A 22,912-nucleotide genomic window follows, 5' to 3' on the forward strand; every position below is an offset into this window, starting at 1 on the left:
AAAACAGCTCAGAAGCCAGGGTTCACAGCTGTAAACCATTACTTGTAAATTACTGGCACAGGCTGGAATTAGCAGATGGCTCAGTCCATGGAAGAAAACTTCCTGAAGATGCTTTTCTTCCAGGCCTGGACTTGGGAGCAAATTACATGAGCATATTAGAGAGGGCCAGAGTGCCTGTTTGGACATGTCGCTGGAGATAAGCACCTCCTTTGATCTTCTTATTTTTTTCATTACATTATTTGCAGAAAGTGCTGAATATCACAGAACACAAAGAAAAGGGAAGGGAAAACTGACAGAGCTTATAAATGTTGCAGGGGGTTCAGATATGCACATTTCTGCTGGCCTTTTAAGGAGCACTGTTGTTTGCCACATCCTGAGGCAGATGGACATGTTGGCATGGAGGTAAATACTAAAAGGGACAAGGGGAGTGTGTGTGTGTGTGTGTGTGTGTGTGAGAGAGAGAGAGAGAGAGAGAGAGAGAGAAAGAGAAAGATGGTGATACCTGCTAACAAGTCAGTGGCAGAAAAGCAATTAGAAGAAAAATAGGACATTTGAATGGCTTAGTACCCTGAAGACAAAGAACCTCTATAAAGCTGTGTAAGCAAATCTATGCAGTAGAAACAAGCAATGTCTTTATTAGAGAAGGCCTGTGGCTCTTCACAGCTTTGTTCTGTAAATTCCATACCGGCTTTGCAAATTCTCTGAGGTTATTAACTTTAGTGAACACTTTTAAAAGAGTTGAGTGCAGACTAGCCATTTGTTAGTATGAATGCAAGATTTAATTAAGACATCTACCAAGAACCAGAAGAAGGAGTTTGCCCTGTGATGTGCACTACAATCTATCCTAAGAGTGAAACAATGGAGTTTTCCTCCCTATAAACTACCGTGTAGAAAAGATGTTTATAATCAAATCAGAGAGCACTAGTGATTCCCAACTTCTGAACAGTTTGAGTCCCAAGGTGATAGAAAGAATAGTTGTTAGGATTTTAAAATGTTTCTTCACAGAAAAATAACACTGTAGCTGTTTCGAGGATTAGGGGAAATATCAAACCAATTTAAATTATCTGGCTTTATATTAGCAGGAGGGGAAAAGGACAGAGAGATGGGCTATGAATTAGCATGTGGGTCAGACTTGCAATTTAACAATCAGATCGAAGAACCTGAGATATAAGAGAATTAGTTCAGAGAGAGAGAGAATTTTATTTGGATAATGCCTAACACTGAACTTTCTAGGATATTTATGCTTTATGGCTAAAATCTGTAAAACCAGAATAATCAAAGCTAGAATTGATCCATAAAATCCAGAATGAATATTAATGTACTGGTAGAATGTATTGTGTCTGGATCCTGGGATTACCAGGTGCTACAATGTAAGAGGACAAAGCAAGGTGAAGAGACTTGACTTCTTCCTGAATCCTGAACCTATTTGAGACACTGTTTTAAGGTATCTGACAGTGGCCTTCAAATTTGAAACCATCCATTTTGGTGCTTTCTTCTGCTTGATGCTAACGATCTTCCACCCATGGTGGCTAAACATAACCATATATTCTTCCATCTTTAAGGTTTTGTAATTCTCATCGTAAAGATCTTTGACATCCTTGGTTAAGTTTATTCCAAGGTATTTGATTGCTTTTATAGCTATTGTGAATGGGATTGATCTTAGAAGTTCTTTCTCAGTTGTGCCATTGTCTGTGTATACAAAGGCTGTTGTTTTGTTGTTGTTGAATTTCTTGAGATATTTATATATTCTAGTTATTAACCTTTTATCAGTAATATAGATTGCAAATATTTTCTCCCATTCTGTTGGTTGCCTCTTTACTGAGTTGTTTCTTTTGCAGTACAAAAGCTTCTGCAGTCCCATTCGTCAATTTTTTTTTGTTAATTTTTTTTCTTTATTTATTTGACAGGTAAAATTACAGACAGTGAGAGAGAGAGACAAAGGTCTTCCTTCCATTGGTTCACTTCCCAAATGGCTGCCACAGACAGCGCTGCGCCGATCTGAAGCCAGGAGCCAGGTGCCTCCTCCCAGTCTCCCATGCGGATGCAGGGGCCCAAGCACCCGGGCCATCCTCCACTGCCCTTCCGGGCCCCAGCAGAGAGCTGGACTGGAAGAGGAGCAACCGGGACTAGATCCTGGCACCCATATGGGATGACGGTGCTGCAGGCAGAGGATTAACCAAGTGAGCCATGGCAACAGCCCCGTTTTTGTTCTTTTTATATCTATCTATCTGCTTGAAAGAGAGAGAGAGAGAGAGAGATCTTCCATCCTCTGGTTCACTCTTAGAATAGCTGCAAAAGCTGGGGCTGGGCCAGGCTGAAGCCAGGAGCCAAGACCCCCATCCTGGTCTCCAGCACAAGTGCTCGGGCTACTGCCTTCCTAGGTGCATTAAAAGGGAGCTGGATTGGAAGCTGAGCAGCCAGCACTCTGATACGAGAACCAGCGTCGCACGCAGCAGCTTGACCTGCTGGGCTTAATGAAGGAAAGTGTTCTCTGTTTGCTGTCAATTAGTTGACCAGTATTCTGAGTATTTCCTGGGTAATTTCCAAGAAGTCTTTGCCTATGCCAATATCTTACAAGGTTTCCCCAATGTTACCTAATGATTTGATGGTATTGGGTCACAGATTTAGGTCTTTGATCAATTTTGAGTGGATTTTTGTATAAGGTTTAAGGGAAGGGATTAGTTTCACACTTCTGCATCAGGAGATCCAATTTCCACAGCACAATTTGTTAAAAAGACTGTATGATTTTAGCACTTTTGTCAAAGGTAAGTTGGTTATAGATGCATGAGTTCATTTCTGGAGTTTCTATTCTTTTTCATAGGACTGAAAATCTGTTTTTGTGACAGTACCAGGCTGTTTTGATTATAATTTCCCTGTAGTATGGTCTTGAAATCAGGAATTGCTATGCTTCCAGCTTTGCTTTTGTTGTGTAAGATCACTTTAGCTATTCAGGATCTTTTGTGTTTCCATATGAATTTTAATACCATTTTTCTAGATCTGCAAAGAATGTTGTTGCTATTTTGATTGGGATCACATTGAATATGTAAAGTGCATTTCAAGAATAGACTTTTTGATAAGATTGATTCTTCCAATCCAAAAACATGGAAGATTTTTCCACTTTTTAAAATCTTCTATTTCTTTCTTTAGTGTTTTGTAATTTTCATTGTAGAAATCTTGGACATCCTTGGTTAAATTTATTCAAATCTTTTGATTCTTTTTGGAGCTATTATGAATGTGACTGTCTGAAATGTTCTTTCTCAGTCATGACATTGTATGCTTATGCAAGCCTATTGATTTTTCCATGTTGATTTTATATCCTGCCACTTTACCAACTCTTCTATGAGATCCAATAGTCTCTTAGTGTGGAGTCTTTGGGATCACCTCCATAGGGGATCATGTCATCTGCAAATAGGGATACTTTGGATTCCTCCTTCCCAATTTATATACATTTGATGTTGTTTTCTTGCCTAATGACTCTGGCTAAAACTTCCAGGACTATATTAAATAGCAGTTGTGAGAGTGAGCATCCTTGTCTAGTTCTGGATCTTAGAAGGAATGTTTCCAGCTTTTCCCCATTCAATAGGATTCTGGCTGTTGGTTTGTCATAAATTGCTTTGATTATGTTGAGGAATGTTCCTTCTATAAATGATTTGCTTAAGGTTTTCATCATGAAAGGATGTTGTACTTTATTAAATGTTTCTCTGCATCTATTGAGATACACATATAGTTTTTGTTCTTCAGTTTGTTAATGTGATGTATCACATTTATTGATTTGCACATGTTGAACCATCCCTGCATATCAGGGATGAATCCTACTTGGTCCAGGTGAATTATCTTCCTGATGTGTTGGATTCGATTAGCTAATATTTTGTTCAGGATTTTTGCCTCTATGTTCATCAGGGATGTTGATCTATAGTTGTCTTTCTCTGTTGCATGTTTTTCTGGCTTAGGAATTAAGGTGATGCAGGCTTCACAGAAGGAGTTTGGGAGGATTCCCTCCTTTTCAATTGTCTTCAATAGCTTGAGAAGAATTCAGATTAGTTATTTAAATGTCTAGTAGAATTCAGCAGTGATGCAATCTGGCCTTGGCTTTTTCTCTATTGGGAGAGTCTTTATTACTGATTCAATTTCCATCTTGCTTATTGTTCTGTTTAGGTGTTCTATGTCTTCATGAATCAGTTTTGGTAGATTGTATGTGTCTAGCAATGTATCCATTTCTTCTACGTTTCCTGATTTGTTAGCATACATCTCTGCAGTAATTTCTGATGTTTTTTTTTTTTTATTTCTGCGGTATCTGTTGTTACATTTCCTTTTTCATCTCTAATTTTATTGATTTGGTTCATCTTGTTCTTTTTTTCTTTCTTTTTTTTTTGGTTAGTAGCAACAGTGGTGTATTAATTTTGCTTTTTTTCAAAAAATAAGCACTCATTTCACTTTCTGTATTTTTTGTTTCAATTTTGTTTATTCCTCCTCTAATTTTAATTATTTCTTTCCTCCCACTATGTTGGGGTTTGGTTTGCTGTTGTTTTTCTAAGTCTTTGAGAAGCACTGATAGCTCATCTATTTGGTGACTTTCAAATTATTTGATGTAGACATCTATCACTATAAAATTCCCTCTTAACAATGCTTTTACTATATCCCGTGTGTTTTCATATGATGTACTGTCATCATCATTTGTTTCCAGAAATTTTTGATTTCTCTTTTGATTTCATCTATGAACCACTGTTCAATGAGGACCATATTTTTCATTTTCCATATGTTTGCATATGGTCTAGAGATCCTTACGTTGTTGAATTCTAGCTTTTTTCAATTGTGGTCAGAGAAGATTCATGATAATTTTGAGTTTTTGAATTTGCTGAGACTTGCTTTGTGGCCTACGTCTATTGTAACAAAAGGTCTATCCTAGAGAAAGTTCCATGCACTGATGAGAACAACATGTATTCTGCCACAGTGAAGTGAAAAGTTCTGTGGCTATCTATTAGGCCCATTTGGTATATACTGTTGATTAACTCTGTTGTTTCCTTGCTGATTTTCTGCCTGGTTCATTTGTACATTGTTGAAAGTGGGGTATTGAAGTTTCCCCATTACTATTGTATTCAATTCTGTATCTCTCCTTTGATATATCAACATTTCTTTTAAGTAGCCAGGTTCCCTGTAATTGGGTGCATATACATTTATTATAATCATATATTCTTATTAAATTGATCCCTTAATCATTATATAGGGCCCTTCATCTTTTTTTTAAACAGTTTTTAGGTTAAAGTCTATTTTGTCTGATATTAAGATATCAACACCAGCTTGTTTTTGATTTCTGATAGCATGGACTATCTTTTTCCATACTTTTACTTTTAGTCTGCTTATATCTTTTCTGGTGAAATGCATTTCTTGTAGGCAGCAAATAGATTGGTCTTTTTTTTTTTTTTTCTATTCTTCTAGTCTGTGTATTTTAACTGGGGGGTTGAGGTCATTTACATTCAAAGTGCCTATTAATAAGTAATAACAATATTCCTATTGTTTACTTTGAATTTCTTTTCTACTTTTACTGGGAGATTTTCTGCCTCCACATTCTTTCATAATCATGGCTATCTTTCTTTGTTTCTGTGTGCAGCACATCCTTAAGCATCTTTTGTAAGGTTGGATGAGTGGTAACAGTTTCTGTTATGTAATGTCTTTAATAAATGAGAGTTTTGCAGGTTGCAGTATTCTGAGTTGACATTTTTTCTACTACAGCTGTAGTCTAATTGGAGACCCTCTTAAGTAATCTGGCATTTCTCTCATGTACATTTTAGAATCTTTTATTTATGCTTTACTGTGGAAAGTTTGACTACATATATCATTGAAGATCTTTTCTGGTTATGTCTGATAGGAGTTCTATGTGCTTCCTCTTCCTGGATGTCCCTTACTTTCTCCAAACTGGGGAAGTTTTTTGTAATAATTTAACTAAATAGGCCTTCTCATCCATTCTGTCTTTCCATACCTTCAGGAAGGAACTCCTAAAACCTAGATGGTCAGTTTTTGACAGTATCCCATAAATCTCCCATACTGTTTTTAAGGTTTCTGTTTTCTTTCTTTCTTTCTTTCTTTCTTTCTTTCTTTCTTTCTTTCTTTTGTCTGACTGTAAGATTTCCAAAGATTTGTCTTCTAGTATGTGGATTTACTTCTGTTTGTAATCCTATGATGAATTTTTGAATTTCATTTCTGGCATTTCCTCAACCTCTTAATCTTTGTGTTCTAATATTGAAATGTTATGTGTTCTTTTGCGTTTTTTTTTTTTTTTTCGGGGGGGGGGGTCATGGTGTCTTCCTTATTTTTTTTTCTTGAATTTCTGATTTTGTTTCAGGCATTTTTTGAGTTCATTTTTATTTTTTCCCTCTGATGGCTTTTATCTTTGAGCTAGGTCTCTGAGGTTTACTGGAATGTCTGCACTTTCGGTGAATACCAAGAGGCATGTTGTGGGTGTGGCCTGGGAGCTCTGGTCAGTGCTCGTGGGTGGGTTGAGTATCCAGACTAACACCCAAGTTGTGCTTGGTAGATCTCAGTAGCCAGCTACACTCTGCACCCTTTCATGTAACTGCTGAGTCCCCACAATCTTAGCACACAAAGCTTCCAGTTGCTGAGTCCAGAGGTTTCTTTCTGCCCTGCCAGCCTGTCCAGTCAACAGAAAGGCAGCTCCACCTAGGCATATTGATCTGGGGAGGCTGTTGGCACCTCACCATCCTATATGGTTGCCCAGCCACCTCCCAGCCAGCCTCAAAGTCACTGGGGACTTAGGATTGTTCCCTCCAGTACAATCTCTGGATCACATGTGTATACAAGAGCCATTGGGCAAATATTGCTCCCTGCCCTCCTCTGCCACCAGTACTGCTGAGACAGTGTCCTGTCTCAGCCAGTTGCTGTGTGGATGCACAAAGGCTTCTGCAGATGCTGCCAAAACCCAAAATGGCACCCCCCTTTCTCAGCTGAGTAGCTATTACTATTGTGGGGAAGTTGGGGTGAGATAAATGCACCCCCTCTACATCCACTTGGTCCGTGGGCAACCATGTATAACTGCTAGTCCCTTGGCTCCAGTCCAGACTCACACCAGGCACTCCTCTGGCTGTATCACCACAGATCGCTGCAGTCCAGTCTCACCTCTGGGTCCAAGCTGCCTTCCACTCCAGCTCTTGGCTGCTGCAGTTGTGCTTGTGATTGTGTTTGAGCTGCACATCTTCGATTTCCACACAGGCCCCTGGCGTACCTCTTCCTCTTGTAGGATTTCAGTTCTTTTTTTTAAATTTATTTATTTGACAGATAGAGTTAGACAGTGAGGGAGAGAGACAGAGAGAAAGGTCTTCCTTCCGTTGGTTCACCCTCCAAATGGCTGCTACAGCCGGAGCTATGCTGATCTGGAGCTAGGAGCCAGGTGTCTCTTCCTGGTTTCTCACACTGGTGCAGGTGCCCAAGTACCTGGGCCATCCTCCACTGCCTCCCTGGGCCACAGCAGAGAGCTGGACTGGAGGAGGAGGAGCAACTGGGACTAGAACCCAGAGCCCATATGGGATGCCGGTGCCGCAGGCAGAGGATTAACCAACTGAGCCAAGGTGCCGGCTCCTTTGTAGGATTTCCAGTGCAGTTTTCTCTGCAATTCTCCCCTGAAAGTACACTTCCTATACTTTTTTTTTTTCTTTTATACTTAACCTAACACAGTATGTCATTCCCTAATCTGCCAACTTGGAATCATCTTGGAATCATTTTTTTTTTTTTATAAATAACTTTTCCAGATATACTACTCAAGATTTTCCAAAGGCAGAAAAACAGTAGATAGATGGGATATAGAGATAGAGAGAAAGAGAGAGAGAGAGAGAGAGAGAGAGAGATAGTAAAAAGTAAATGTATTAAGTGAATTGTTTTATGCAATTATGGAGTCTTAGAAGCCTCTCAGAATTCCATCACCTGTCTAGAGACCCACGGTGCTAATTGGCTCAATTCAAGTCTAAAAGCTTAAGGACCTTGGGGGCCACTGCTGTAATTCTCAGAGTACAAAGGCTAGAGAGCATGAATTTATAATGTTATGGGGGAAAGTAGTATGTCCCAGATCCAATAGAGAGAATTCTTTTTTTTTTTTAAAGATTATTTATTTTAGTCCACAAACTCTAACAGTATTTAGACAGGGACATAAGCAAAGTGGAAGTTCTCTCCTCCCTTCAGAGAAAGGTAGATCCTTCTTTGATGGCCTCTTCATTCCACTGGGGTCTCACAGAGATCCTTCATGTGAACTCCAAAGGATTCCATAGGCTTGACAGCTCATGTCAAGAGCATTGGGTGATCACTGATGTCATAAATAAGAGTGTCAATCATTAAATCGACAACAGGAGTGCACTTAATCCCCATGTAGGCCTCTGTCCTTAATGAGTTATACTATGAGAATTAACTGTAAAACTTGTTTTCATTAAGTAAGGATTTCAACAGTTTGCTCCCACACAGAAACATAAAATGAAAAATAATAGATGATTTTTTTAAATGATGATGAAATCAGATCAGACCTATTGTCATGTTTAATTACTTAATGTATACTAAGCTGATCTTCTGTATATTAAGATAATCGAAAATGAATCTTGATGTGAATGGAAGGGGAGAGGGAGTGGGAAAGGGGAGGGTAGTGGGTGGGAGGGACAGTATGTGGGGGAAGCCATTGTAATCCATAAATCGTACTTTGGAAATTTATATTCATTAAATAAAAGTTAAAAAAAACATATTTCCCTCCCTCAAAAAAAAAAAAACTTGTTTTCAAACAATATTTTATACTTTGTGTGTGTAGGTGAGTGCAAATTGTGGGAATCTTTACTCAGTATAGAGTTGGTCTTCTGTATATAAAGTTAATTAAAAACAAATTTTAATAAAGAATGGGATGGGAGAGGGAGTTGGAGGTAGGGTTGGAATGGGGTGGGAGGGCAAGTATGAGGGGGTAGAACCACTATATTCCTAAAGCTGTACTGATGAAATTTGTATACATTAAATAAAAGCTTTCTTAAAAAGAAGATTAATTGAAAGGTAGAATTGTAGAGAGAGATTGAGGGAGAAAGAGAGAGAACCATTCATCAGCTACCTCACTCCCCAAATTGCCACAACAGTCAGGGCTGTTCCTATCCAAGCCAGGAACTTTTTCTGTATCTCCCAATTGAATGGTTACCATCCACTTTGAGAAGGTTTTCTCGCTCAGCCCTGGGACTCACATGCCAATCTCTTTCAGCGACATCCTCATAGATAACCAGAAAGAATGTTTTATAAATTTTCTAGGTATCCCTTAATCCAATCAAATTCCACCAAAATCAAAATTGTTTCCCAAAATGCAGTGACTTAAAGTTTTGCTTTGGGACTCTGTAATAAAAAAATCTGTACTTTACTTCCATACTGAAGAGAATCATTTAAATCACTTGCTCTCATAAAATGACTTTCCTGGGTCATGGACAAAGCTTCATTAGGAATTGCCGGCATAGATTCTTATGACATTGCAGGCCAGTATAGAAGGTAGTAAAGCATTTTGACATGTTGAATGTCTTTCTTCAAAAAATCATCCAAACCAAATGTGTTGGCAAGCACAACAGGTGCTTCACCTGTGCACAGAACATCAAGATTTGACTCCTAATAGAAGCTTTCTCTGGTAAATAAACTTTTCACCATTTTAAAGACATTCACATACTTCCAGGTTACAAAGTGGGCTCATAATGCACAAATTCTTCTTAAATGGTTACAGTGTGCACATAAGAAGTGCAACTTAAGAACTGGTTTCACTAGGGATATCTATATTTTGTCCACTTGTATTCAAAATGCAAATGATTGAACAGCCAACTGTTTCAAGAATTGCTTTAAAATAGTGGAAAGCATCAGGAATTGGAATGAATGAACTTTTTTGACAAAGATAATTTTCTTTGAAAGCTTTCTTTGGAAACTAAAAACAAGATATGAAACAGATAAAATTGATGCTACCAGAGTCTCTCCAACATTTTAGGTTACTTTTTATAAATGAAATATGCAAATTTATGTGGAACTCTATGATTTTTTTTCATTGGGGAGACTGAGGTTCTGTAAAATGCAACATTTATAGGTCCCTAATTCACTCCTACTCAGCTGAAAGAGGCCAGAACTATCATCGTTCTAACCCCTGACAATAGCCAAGGTTTCCATAAGCAGAGGAGCCTGGGACAAGAAGGAGGCTAAACTAACTCCATCCCACTGCTCATCACCAGCATGTACACAGTAAACAAAACAGGAGCTTTTTTCTCTGTGGCAACCTGGTGTACATCAGTCTTCTCCCTACCTGGACAGGAACTTGTACTCTTGCTTTCCTATTTCCTTCTCTGTATTTAACTCTAGACCAACTGCTATTTTCCATCCCTATAACCCACCAAGTCAAGAGGGATTTTGGACTTACTCCCTTGCTAATATCTTCAGCAAAGATTTTGAAGACTTAATTTCAATCCACTCTATAATCACAGGTTTAATTCACCACTAACAATTTTGACAAATAAAAAACTTCAGTTCCACAGTAGTATAAACAAGGGGTAAAAACAATAATCATATCGGAACTCTTAGAAGAGTTTGGCAAAGTAGCAGGATATAAAGTCAATGCACAAAAATCAACAGCCTTTGTATACACAGGCAACGCCACAGCAGAGAAAGAACTGCTAAGATCAATCCCATTCACAATAGCCTCAAAAACAATCAAATACCTTGGAATAAACTTAACCAAGGACGTTAAAGATCTCTACAATGAGAACTACAAAATCTTAAAGAAAGAAATAGAAGAGGATACCAAAAATGGAAAAATCTTCCATGCTCATGGATTGGAAGAATCAATAGCATCAAAATGTCCATTCTCCCAAAAGCAATTTATAGATTCAATGCGATACCAATCAAAATACCAAAGACATTCTTCTCAGATCTGGAAAAAATGATGCTGAAATTCATATGGAGACACAGGAGAGCTTGAATAGCTAAAATCTATCTATTGCTATACAATCTACAAACTAAGGAGACATCACAGTACCAGATTTCAGGACATACTACAGGGCAGTTGTAATCAAAACAGCATGGTACTGGTACAGAAACAGATGGATAGACCAATGGGACAGAATAGAAACACCAGAAATCAATCCAAACATCTACAGCCAACTTATATTTGATCTAGAATCTAAAACCAATTCCTATAAATTACTTTGTAGGCCACATGAACTACCACATATCAGAAAAAAGTATGGTATTTGTCTTTTGGGAATGGCATATTTCACTAAGCAAAATGAATGTTTTGGAGCATGAGATGAGTTTTTCTGAATGAAGTTGGTTAGTCTGGAGTGACAGAACTATTAGAGAATTTGCTCTAATTATGGAAATGAATAGCTATTTGGGAGTTGGAAGGCCATGTAATACTCTTTCTAGCAAAATGTGGCAGGATTGTTAGACGGTGTTGAGTGAGTATTGAGGTTGACAAAAGCTCTCTTTCTGTCCAGCTGGTCGATGATAGAAGATGTCAAAGGCTTCAGCTTTGCCGGATATTCCCCAGTTAGGGAAGGAATAGCAATGGGGACATTAAAGCATTAAGGCACAGAGAAAGAGGTTGAGGGTCAGCAGAATGAAGGTCTTAAGCATGCTTGAAGAAATTCTGTGAGGGATACTTGAGAAAATTAAGGAAAAGAAACAACCACCCATCCAACTAAGAGTTATTAAGACCAATATCATGTCAGATAAACATTTAGGTGCTCCAGAAATCACACTGCAGAGGAAACAAAAAGAGGAAGGAGAAGGAAGAGGAAAAGGAGGAGGAGGAAGAGAAGGAGAAGAAGAAAACCCACTGCCCAAAGAATTTACATACTAGTGAGAAAAGACAAGCAATAAATAACAGAACTAAAGGGTGGGTGTTGTGACACTGCAGGTTAAGTCGTCACTTGGAGCACCTGCATCCCATGCTGGCACGCTGATTGGAGCCATGGCTGCTCTGCTTCTGATCCAGCTACCTGTTAATGTATCCTAGGAGGGAGGGGGTGATGACTCATATGCTTGTGCCACTGCCACCTGTGTGAGAGGCCAGTATGGGTTTCCTGGCTCCCGTCTTTAGCTTGGCTCAGTCTAGCTATTGGAGGCATTTGGGGAGGCATTTTGGAACCAATAGAAGGCAAATCTCTCTTTCTCTGTGTTTCTTTGTCTGTGTGTGGATACTCTAAGGGGCCTCCCAAAAATTCTTGTTTTTCAAAAATACTTTATTATAATCTAGTGTAGTTAAAATCACAAGCTATGGAGTTAGAATGCCTGAGCCTATAGTCTTGCCCCAAAGTAGAGATTTATTGTATTGGGCAGGATACTTAACAGAGATAATCTCTTTTCTATATATAAAACAAGGTCTGTATCATAGACTAATTGTATGCATGCAATGAGAATCCAGATAAATCACATAGAATAACGTCTGGTTTACACTAATGGATCAATGCCTGTGGTTTTGTTTTTCTTTGTTTTGTTAATTTGCTATGGTTGTTGGCATTATTGTTGCTGGCCTAAGCACCCACTGTGGGTGGATCACTAACCTAATTCAGGTAGTCTCTCTGCCAAGAAAAGATTCATGGCTGATCAATCAGATCTAGAAACTATTTCTGTGTCCCTTTAGGATGACATATTCTTCCTCTGCCATTATTTTTTGTACTTATCACTCTTTTGTGAGGACTAAAGATTCATGCTGGAAGAGACTATGCCTTATTTCTTCTTTACACTGCTGCCACACAGCAGGCATCACAGCTAACAAGGACTTAATACATTTAGAATGAACACCTGTGAATAGAATTTGAATTCAGGATGAGACCATTTCATGGTATGTGCTACCGATTGTTAAGGAACAGAGATTTCACTCATTTTACTTCATATTAAGCATTATTGCACTGTATCATTTGACTGCTTTCAACCTCTGAGGTTGTTTCTTGTTTGTTTTTGACTTGGTTTTGCTCGATCTTGCTTTGTTTTCTAGGCCTGTGAGATAGATTTGTTCTAAGCCTGGGCTGGCACTATGGTCCATCTCAGTATTAACATGCTAGCCTATACCAGCCACCACTTATTTATATTTTCCTATGAGGGCCTACTGCTGTGCAACATCTTAATTTATTCTCTCAATCTTTCCTACAAGGAGCACTTGGACATCTGAGCCCAAATTGTTTTGCTATCAGCATTTGCCTTCCTGTGCAGTCCCTGCCAAAAAAGCAGCTCAACAATAGTTTTCCAACTCTGCTCCTTTTGGCTTAGGAATTCTCAGAGCTATGTGTCAGAGGTTATCATCAGGAGAAACCAACCACTATTATGTACATGTAAAAGACGTTTTTTGAAGAAGAACCAAAGGAATATTTTTAAATCATTACTTAATATCATTGTCAATGCCAACTAATAGGTACTTGAACTTTCAAGATGTTAATTAATATCTAAAACCATGTTATTAAAACTCAGTTAACATATCTTATCTTTCATCTTTACTGTTCCGTAAAGTCACAGTATTCCCAAATAATGGCATTAACAATTTTAATAATTAAAAATATCATTTTGAGAATGTTTAATAAGATATTTTTTAAATTTTATTTGGAGGCAGAAGTTTAGCAGCAATTAAATTGCTGGTTAGGATGTTCAAGTCCCAAATAAGGGTACCAATATTTGACACCCAACTCCAGGTCCTGATTCCAGCTTTATGCCACTGCAGACCTTAGGAGATAGTGTTGATGGCTCCATTTTCTAGGTTCTTGCTACTCATTAGAGATACGTGATTGAGTTTCCAGATATCAACTTTGGCCCAACCAAGGCATCTGAGGAGTAATCCTGCAAATATGAGCTATCTCTCTGACTTGCTCTCTCTCTCTCTCTCTTTGACTTTTGCCTCTCAAATAAGCAAAAATAAAATTAAATAAAATTTTGTCACTTCAATTTAAAAATAAATTTCCATAAGAAAATACATATATATGTATACATATATCTAAAAAGTATATTTGCAAATACATTTTACATATATTCTGAAAACACAACAGACCTACTATCTTACTGAAAATGTATTTAATAGGGAGATTATAAGCATGGAAGTTAAATAGAATTAGAAGTGTTTTCATTGTTTTTTTATATTTTTGATAGACATAACACATGAAACATTTCTGAGAAATATAGCTCTAGATGTTAATTTAAAGTTTTTATTAAAGCTAATTTGAGATCTCAGAAATTAAATTATATAGAAAACTTTAGCATATTGAATTTTAAATCAAATTGAGATATCATAAATCAAGACAATTTATGGCTCAAGATATAATCATAATTCCCTTCCTGTATGACATTCTGGCATCTAAGTGGTATGATGAATTCATAAAATGACTGTTTTAGATGATGGTAAATGGCTCCTGTCTTATTTAACTACTCTGAAGTTTGCAATGTGTATGGCCCTTCCTTCCCTCTTGAGACTTTCTCCCCTCTTTATATCTTTCTTATTCTCTCCCCAAATTTTCCTTCTACTTCTCTAGTCATTTATATTGCTTATTTTTCATGCTTTTTATGTATCCATTAAATGCTAAAGTGTAATCTACTATTGTATATTTTCAGAGTTAATAAATATATTAGTATATTTCAAATCTAGTCATCTATATGTCATTCCTACTTGCCTGTTTCCCGAGAAACTTGTTCAATAAATCCTTTTGCTTTTGGTACTTGTAATCTAGCTAGACTAATTTTCCCAATGTCCTCAACATAAGATATGACTGTTTAATAAATTTCTCATCAATGGAATGTGTGTTGATGTGATACATGACTCTGACCTGCCCCTAAGAACATCTTACATACACCCTCTCACTCTTTAAACATCCTAACTACTTTCATGCTCTTTCTTCTCCACCTGTTCCATGGAAAACATTTCAATGATCTGGAGAACAGCAGAGATACAGGCTAAAAGAGGCATTGGCATTTAAGTGACTGCTTTGAGTATAGATTCTAGACAGATACCCAGCACTATATTGTGATATTAGTGAAATAGAACTTTTATTGTATTAAGCAACTGCAATATGTACCTATTATAGTAGTTGGCCTACCCTAATAAAAATCTCCGCTCAATATGTCTGATGTTGAGCTTTCAGCCTAATCTTTGTAACTTGCTCCTCTTCCTATTTTTCTTTTAGTTAGATTTCTCTTTTTTAAAGATATTTAAAACTTTTTAAAGTTTTAATTTTATTTGAAAATAGAGATAGAGACAGAACAACTATGGAGAGAGATCTTCCACTTGCTGAGTCACTGCCTAAATACCCTCAACATCCAGGGCTGGATCAGGCAGCCAGAAATTCAGTCCAGATCTACCACATGGGTGGCAGAGACTCAAGTACTCAAGTCATCATCTGCTGTCTCCCATGGTTTGCCAGACCAGGAAGCTGGATCAAAACCAGGGTAGCTGAGACTCCAACTAGATACTCCTATATGGGAAGCAGGTATCTTAAGCACTGAATTAACCCACTGCACCAAACACCTATCCTATTTATTCAGACTGTTAAGTATAACATAAAGATATAGTGTGCCCACCTGAGTCTTCAACTGTAAGCTTTTTTTAAAAAAATATTTTATTTATTTATTTATTTGAGAGGCAGAGTTACAGACAGAGGGAGGGAAAGACAAAGAGAAAGATTTTTCCATCCTCTGGTTCACTTCCAAAATGGCTGAAATGGCTGGAGCTGGGCCAACCCAGAGCCAGGAGCTTCTTCTGGGTCTCTCATGTGGGTGCATGGGCTCAAGCACTTGGGCCATCTCCCACTGCTTTCCCAGGTCATTAAGCAGAGAGCTGGATCTGAAGAGGGGCATTTAGGATGCTAGTGTAGTAGGCGGAGGCTTAGCCTACTCCACCACAGTGCCAGCCCCAATCTTCACTGTTCTTTATTAGTCTCCTATCCCACCCCATCTTATCACTTAGTTTTCAGGGTTTTTCACTGAGTTCTATGACCTCTCAGAGCCCTGTGCCCTACTTATACAAAATGACTCTGATACCAGTAATGTCTACACTCCAACAAGCCTGGCTAAGTGCCTTCTCAACATCAAGATTTGATTCACAAATCATTGCCTGATTGTATGTTATATACCTCTTCTCTGATACTAAATATCCTGTGTTTATTTCCATTACATAAATTATCATGTGTATATGTATTTATATATATTTCTTTGTTTTTATCTTAGGCTGAATTATTTTAACATGAACAAAGCATCACAGCGTAACTCCTAAATGTGCAGAATTTTTAAGTGTCAATTTTTATAATAAAAAATTTCAAAAGCTATCTTTGAGAATATATTTTATCTTTGTATAGTTATCAATAAACAAATGCCTGACCCATAAAAGATCAAATAAACATATGAAAAGACAATAGATGACACCATGAAGTCTGCAACACAGACATGCTAATCTGGTTTAACAAACGTGTTGGCTGAATACACAGTACTAGGTACTTTAAATGCTAAAATGGATATCATGTACCTTGACCCACAATTTAAATTTAATAGCCTAAAATAGTAAAAAATGTATATCTAAGAAACTAAATTTTAATTATATTTCTGTTTAAAGGTTAGAAGTTGTACCTGTAGAGTGATGTACTTTTAAAGGCACTGGCTCTTGTGTTTAATAAGAACAATGAATTTCCCCATTATAAATAAGTTTGGCCATTGTCTTACTGACTCTAAATTTAAAATCATTTATACCCAACCCATTTTCACCATTCACTGCCATTGCTATTGTTAATATTATCTTCATTTGTCATTTGAATTGCTTCTCCATATCTTAAAGAGTACGTCTCCTTAGTATATGATCACACTGATTTATCATCTGAACATCTGCACCTCAGTTCTTCACCTGTACCAAAAGTATAACATGGCTTCAAACTCATCATTTTCCCTTACTTCGTTCCATAAATATGCTCTTTTATATAAATTCCCAATTTTGGTAAATATCATCAATTACTACCAATCTCCCCTGTCAAAAACATAGAAATCTTTGTCAGGCTGCCCACTAAATGGTTCTGAAGTCTGTTTCCTGTTGCCAATTTTCTCTTTCACTATCTGAACTTATCTGTTGCTTTGACTGCTACAACAGTTCAAGCAGTTACAGAATTCACTTCCCTGAACTAAAATACCATAAGTACTTTCTAACACTGATCTTTTAAATATAGTCATGCACCACATAATGACATTTTGATTAATGATGGACTGCATATACATTATGATCTTACCCCATAAGATCATCATGAAGCTGAGCCATTAAATTCACCAAGTGAGGTAGGTCATTGGCATCATAACAGCGCATGTGACATATCATGTAACTCATGTGTTTGTCTTGATGCTTGTTTAAACAAACCTACTGTGCTTCTGTAGAAATGACTTCTGTATAACTGCACAACAAATGCAGTTACACTGTGTGATTCTTGATAACTGCCACAAATACCTGTTACTGGTTAGTGTATTTATTGTACTTCATTTTTATCATTATTTTGGTATAATCTTTCCACTTGGGCAAAAAGTTAATGCTGAAACACATTCACCATAGATTCTTTTTTTTAAAGATTTATTTCTTTGAAAGTCAGAGTTTACACAGAGAGAGGAGAAGCAGAGAGAGAGAGGTCTTCCATCCGATGGTTCACTCCCCAGATGGCTGCAATGGCTGGAGCTGCGCCGATCCGAAGCCAGGAGCCAGGAGCTTCCTTCGGGTCTCCCACGTGAGTGCAGGGGCCCAAGGACTTAGGCCATCTTCTACTGCTTTCCCAGGCCACACCAGAGAGCCAGATTGGAAGTGGAGCAACCGGGTCTCGAACTGGCACCCATATGGGATGCTGGCGCTTCATTCCAGGGTGTTAACTCACTGAGCCACAGCGCCGGCCCCCACAGATTCTTTAATTTATCTTTAGTGTTCAAGTTATATACAGTATTCAGTATAGCAAAAAATTATTGTGCAAGTTTGTAGCCTAGAAGAATTAAGACATATCACGTAAGTTAGGTGTGATATAGGCTACCACGTAGGTTTTGTAAAACACTGTTATGTTGTATGACAAAATCACCTAAAGATGTATTTATCAGAATGCATTGCCCCTGTTAAGCAATACCCGATGGTATTCAAATCTGACTGTACTTTGCCAGCATTGATTCTTTTCCTAGTGAGTAAAGCCTTGATTCCTTAGTTCAGCAGCATCTAGATCTCTAGTGTCTCATCCTGATATTCTCTCAGATTTCTGTGTATTCTCACTGCATCAGTGGTATGTAGCAACCTGAATACTCTTGTGCTTGTACAGTCTCTTTGATTGTAGTCCCTTCTTCTTTCCTAATCTTAATTTGCCCATCCAAAATCATAAAGTATTGGCAATCCAAAATATGACACCAAATAACATGTGTCCTTTAACTTGAAGTATTTTAATAAGTACTAGAAGAGAAAACTACTTAAGCAAACCACCTAACCACCTTTGGTTTCACTGATAGGCAAAAGTTAAACTCTTAGTGTATAGTAACAGTGATTATAATTACTAGTAATTTATTAAGATTTACTAAGAAACTATGGTATGAATCTAGAATTCAGTTTCTAAACATTTAGCTGAGATTAACTATAATCAGTGAGCAGGGAAATTGATATTCAGTGGCACAAAGGTAACATAAACTAACAAGATAGATAATATATGTCTCTGTGTGTGTGTGTGTGTGTGTCTGTGTGTTTGTAAACAAATCCTGCATTTCTATCAGCCTGGATAGATATAAGTAAAATGAAATTGCCAATGACAACAGACCCTATTGAAAGTTACAGAAAGAGATTTGTTCTGGGGCATAGAAGAGATAAGATGAATAAGAGAAAATAACTTAATAAATAATCACCAGTAGAATGAAGTGATTAGATTCCTTCAATTATCTCAAGAACTTATACACATTCATATAGGTTATATACACATAATCTTTAATAGGGTAACATATATGGGTTGTGTGTGTTTGTGCGTGTGGTTATGAATCAGTACTTCAACAACCATATTTTGCCTGCCAGCAAGATAAAAATGTGTAAAATATCAAGACAGAGTATAAGTTCATCACCAAAATACATTACATAGCTTTAAGAATGATGTCATTATATTCTGCTTAGAGTATCTGGATGAACTGGTAGAGACATATTTATTCCCCATAGATGGGAAATAAGGCAGATCTCTTGCCTATGCAAAGAAAAGAATGGAGTAAAATGTATATTGAATATATCACATAACTTTATAATCAAAGTATTTTATGTTTGTATTTTATTCTTAATATATGTGCTTTGATTTGCTTACTATTTATTCCAGTGCATTCCTTTTCCTTTGCATGCTATAATATTATGAGTCAAGATATGCAATGACTATATTCCTGTGCAAACAAAGTCCAAATCAAAATACATTTTATGTAGACTTACACTATAACATTAATGATGCTGTGTTCAGTCTGTTGCAGGCATTTACAGTATAATAGCACACACTAGGTAATTTATAATGAGAGATATATTTTTTCATTATGGAGAATAGGAGTTCCAAGATCAAGGGACCATATAAGATGAGGACTTTCTTGTTGCATCAGAACAGGGCATGATGTGGTGAGAGAGTGAGAGATTGAACTTACAGGTTCAACCCCTTCTGTAGCTATTGTTAATCCACTCATGAAGGTGGACCCCTCATGACCTAAACACTTCCCAATAGATCCTGCCACCCAAATTTTCATTTAGAATTAAGTTTCCAACACTCACTTTCTGAAGATGCATTCAAATCACAAATGGTTCTTTTTTTGTTTGTTTGATTTTTAAATTTTTTCCTAAAAACATTTTATTTAAAGAAGACAAATTTCATGCTTCTCGTAAATATAACTTTAGTAATACAGTGATTCTTCCAACACCCTCTACCTCTTCCATCTCCTATTCCCATTTTAACTTTTTACTAAGATCTAACTTTAATTAACTTTATATATACTTATTATTATACTAATTAAGAGTTCAAAAAATGTATCAAAAAAAAAAAAACTGTTCCTCAACAGTTGCGACAAGTGCTGTTCAAAGTCATTCATTCTCAAATTATTAATTTCACTTCTAGAGATTACCATTTATGTGCTCAATTACTTATCACAGATCATGCAAAATATATGGTATTTGTCCTTTTGGTATTAGCTTATTTCAATAAGTATCATGTTTTCCAGTTTCATCTATTTTGCTGCAAATGACAGGATTTCATATTTTACCACTGTGTAGTATTGCATGGTTTATATATCCCATAATTTCTTTATCCAGTCTTCAGTTGATGGGCATTTGGGTTGATATCATATCTTAACTATTGTGAATTGAGCTTCAATAAACATGGGGGTATAGGTAACTCTTTCATATGCTGATTTCATTTCCCTTGAGTAAATTCCCAGGAGTGGGATGGCTGGGTCATATGTTAGGTCTATATTCAGATTTCTGAGGAATCCTTATCCTGTCTTCCACAGTGGCTGCACCAGTTTACATTCCCACCAACAGTGAACTAGGGTACTTTTACCCCACATCCTCTACAGCATTTGTCATTTGTTGATTTCCAGATGGAATCCCTTTTTAATGGGGTGAGGTGAAACCTCATTAGAGTTTTGACTTGCATTTCCCTGATGGCTAGTGATCCTCAGCATTTTTTCATGTATCTGTTGGCATTTTGGAGTTCCTCTTTTGAAAAATGCCTGTTTAGGACATTTGACCATATCTTTACTGGATTGTTTGCTTTGTTGCTTTTGAGTTTCTTGTTCTCTTTGTATATTTTGGTTATTAATCTTCTATAAGTTGCACAGTTCACAAATAACTTCTCCCATTCTGTCAGTTGCCTCTTCACTTTGGTGAATGTATCTTTTGCAGTGCAGAAGCTTCTCAATTTGGTATAATCACATTTGTCAATTTTGGCTTTGATTGCCTGTACCTCTGGGGTCTTTTCTAAGAAATCTTTGCTTATGGCAATGTCTTTCAGGGTTTCCCCAATGTTCTATAGAAATTTGATGATATCAAGTCATAGATTTAGGTTTTTAATCGATTTTAAGTGGCTTTTTGTATAAGGTGTAAGTTAGGAGTCTTGCTTCATGCTTCTGCATGTGGAGATCCAGTTTTCCCAGCACATTTCTTGAGAAGCCTTGTCCTTACTCCAGGGATTTATTTTAGCCCCTGTATCAAAGATAAGTTGGTTGTAGATGCATGAGTTGATGTTGCCATTTCTATTCTGTTCCATTAGTCTATACATCTGTTTTCTGTACCAGTACCAGGCTGTTTTGGTTGTAGTATGTCTTGAAATCTGGGATGGTGATGCATCCAGCTTAGTTTTTGTTGTATAAGATTTTTTAGCTATTCAGCTTCTCCTGTATTTCCATATGAATTTCAACATCATTTTTCCTATATCTGAGAAGAATGTCCTTGATATTTAGATTGACATCACATTGAATCTGTAAATTGCTTTTTGTAGAACAGATATTTTGATGATACTGATTCTTTTAATCCATGAACATGGAAGATGTTTCCATTTTTTAATGTCCTCTTTTAGTTTTCTCTTTAGTGTTTTCCAATTTTCAGTGTAAAGGTTTTTCACATCCTTGGTTAAGTTTATTCCAAGGTATTTTATTTTTTGGTAACTACTGTAAATAAGAATCATCTTAGAAGTTCTTTCTCCACCATGAAATTATCTGTGTATACAAAGGTTTTGATTTTTGTGCATTGATTTTATATCCTGCCTCTTTATCAAACTTTTCTGAGTTCCAATGGACTCTTATTGGAGTCTTTTTGATCCCCTATATATAGAATCACATCATCTGCAAATAGTGATAGTTTGCCTTCCTCCTTCCCAATTTGTATCCCTTTAACTTTTTTTCTTGCCTAATGGCTCTGGCTAAAACTTTCAGTACTATACTGAATAGCAATGTTGAGAGTGTCTCGTTCTGGATCTCAGGGAGAATAATTCCAACTTTTTCCTATTCAATGGGATGCTAGCCATGGGTTTGTCATATATTGTCTTAAGTGTGTTTAAAAATGTTTCTAATATACTCAATTTACTTAAAGTTTTCATCATTTGTATTTGTATGTGTTTGTATCTTATCAAATGCTTTGTCTGCATCTATTGAGATACTCATATGTTTTTTTCTCTTCAGTTTGTTAATGCAAGACCTTCCATAACAAACAGAAATTAAAATAATTTGTCACCACCTGTCCAACCTTAAGGATGATTAAGGATGGGCTACACACAGAAGCACAGAAACATGGTCATCACTATGAAAGAAAGTTAAGGCTGAAAAATCTCTCAATAAAGGTACAAAGGCAATTCAAAGTAAACAGTAGGAATATTTATGGAAAAATGGAAAGGCCAAGTCATTAGTTATCAATAGCCACCTTGAATGTAAATGGTCTCAACTCTCCAGTTAAAATATATAGGCTGGCTGAATGGAGCAAAAAACCAAAATCCATCTATTTTCTGCCTACAAGAAACATCTCACCAGCAAAAATACACACAGAATGAAAGTGAAAGGATGGAAAAAGAAAGTCCATGCTAACAGAAACCAAATATGAGCTGATTTAGCCATCCAAATATCAGACAAAATAGGCTTTAATACAAAAACTGCTGAAAGAAACAAAGAAGGGCACAATGTAATGATTAAGAATTCAAGTCAACAGGAATATGTGACTATTATAAATGTATATGTACCTAATTACAGGGCAACTGGCTATTTAAAAGAAATGTTAAGGGATCAAAAGGGAGACATAGGCTACAATACAATAGTATTGGGAGACTTCAATACTCCACTTTCAGCAATGGACAGATAAATCAGACAGAAAATTGGCAAGGAAACAAAAGAGTTAATTAATAGTATTGACCAAATGGACCTATTGGATATCTACAGAACATTTCATCCTATAGAT

At 36.8% G+C, this 22,912-nt stretch overlaps 1 long non-coding RNA gene across 1 annotated transcript in view; it reads left to right on the forward strand.

The window, feature by feature from the left end:
* Positions 1-260: 260 nt before the first annotated feature.
* The window catches only part of LOC138849738 (uncharacterized), a 59,516-nt gene continuing 36,864 nt past the window's right edge, over positions 261-22,912 (forward strand). Inside the window, exons 1-2 of the long non-coding RNA XR_011388869.1 lie at positions 261-402; positions 1,908-2,180. This is a non-coding gene — a long non-coding RNA (uncharacterized lncRNA). The remainder of the gene's footprint in view (positions 403-1,907; positions 2,181-22,912) is intronic.

The sequence above is a fragment of the Oryctolagus cuniculus genome, chromosome 5 (genome assembly GCF_964237555.1).
Source record: "Oryctolagus cuniculus chromosome 5, mOryCun1.1, whole genome shotgun sequence".
NCBI classification, from domain to species: Eukaryota; Metazoa; Chordata; class Mammalia; order Lagomorpha; family Leporidae; genus Oryctolagus; species Oryctolagus cuniculus.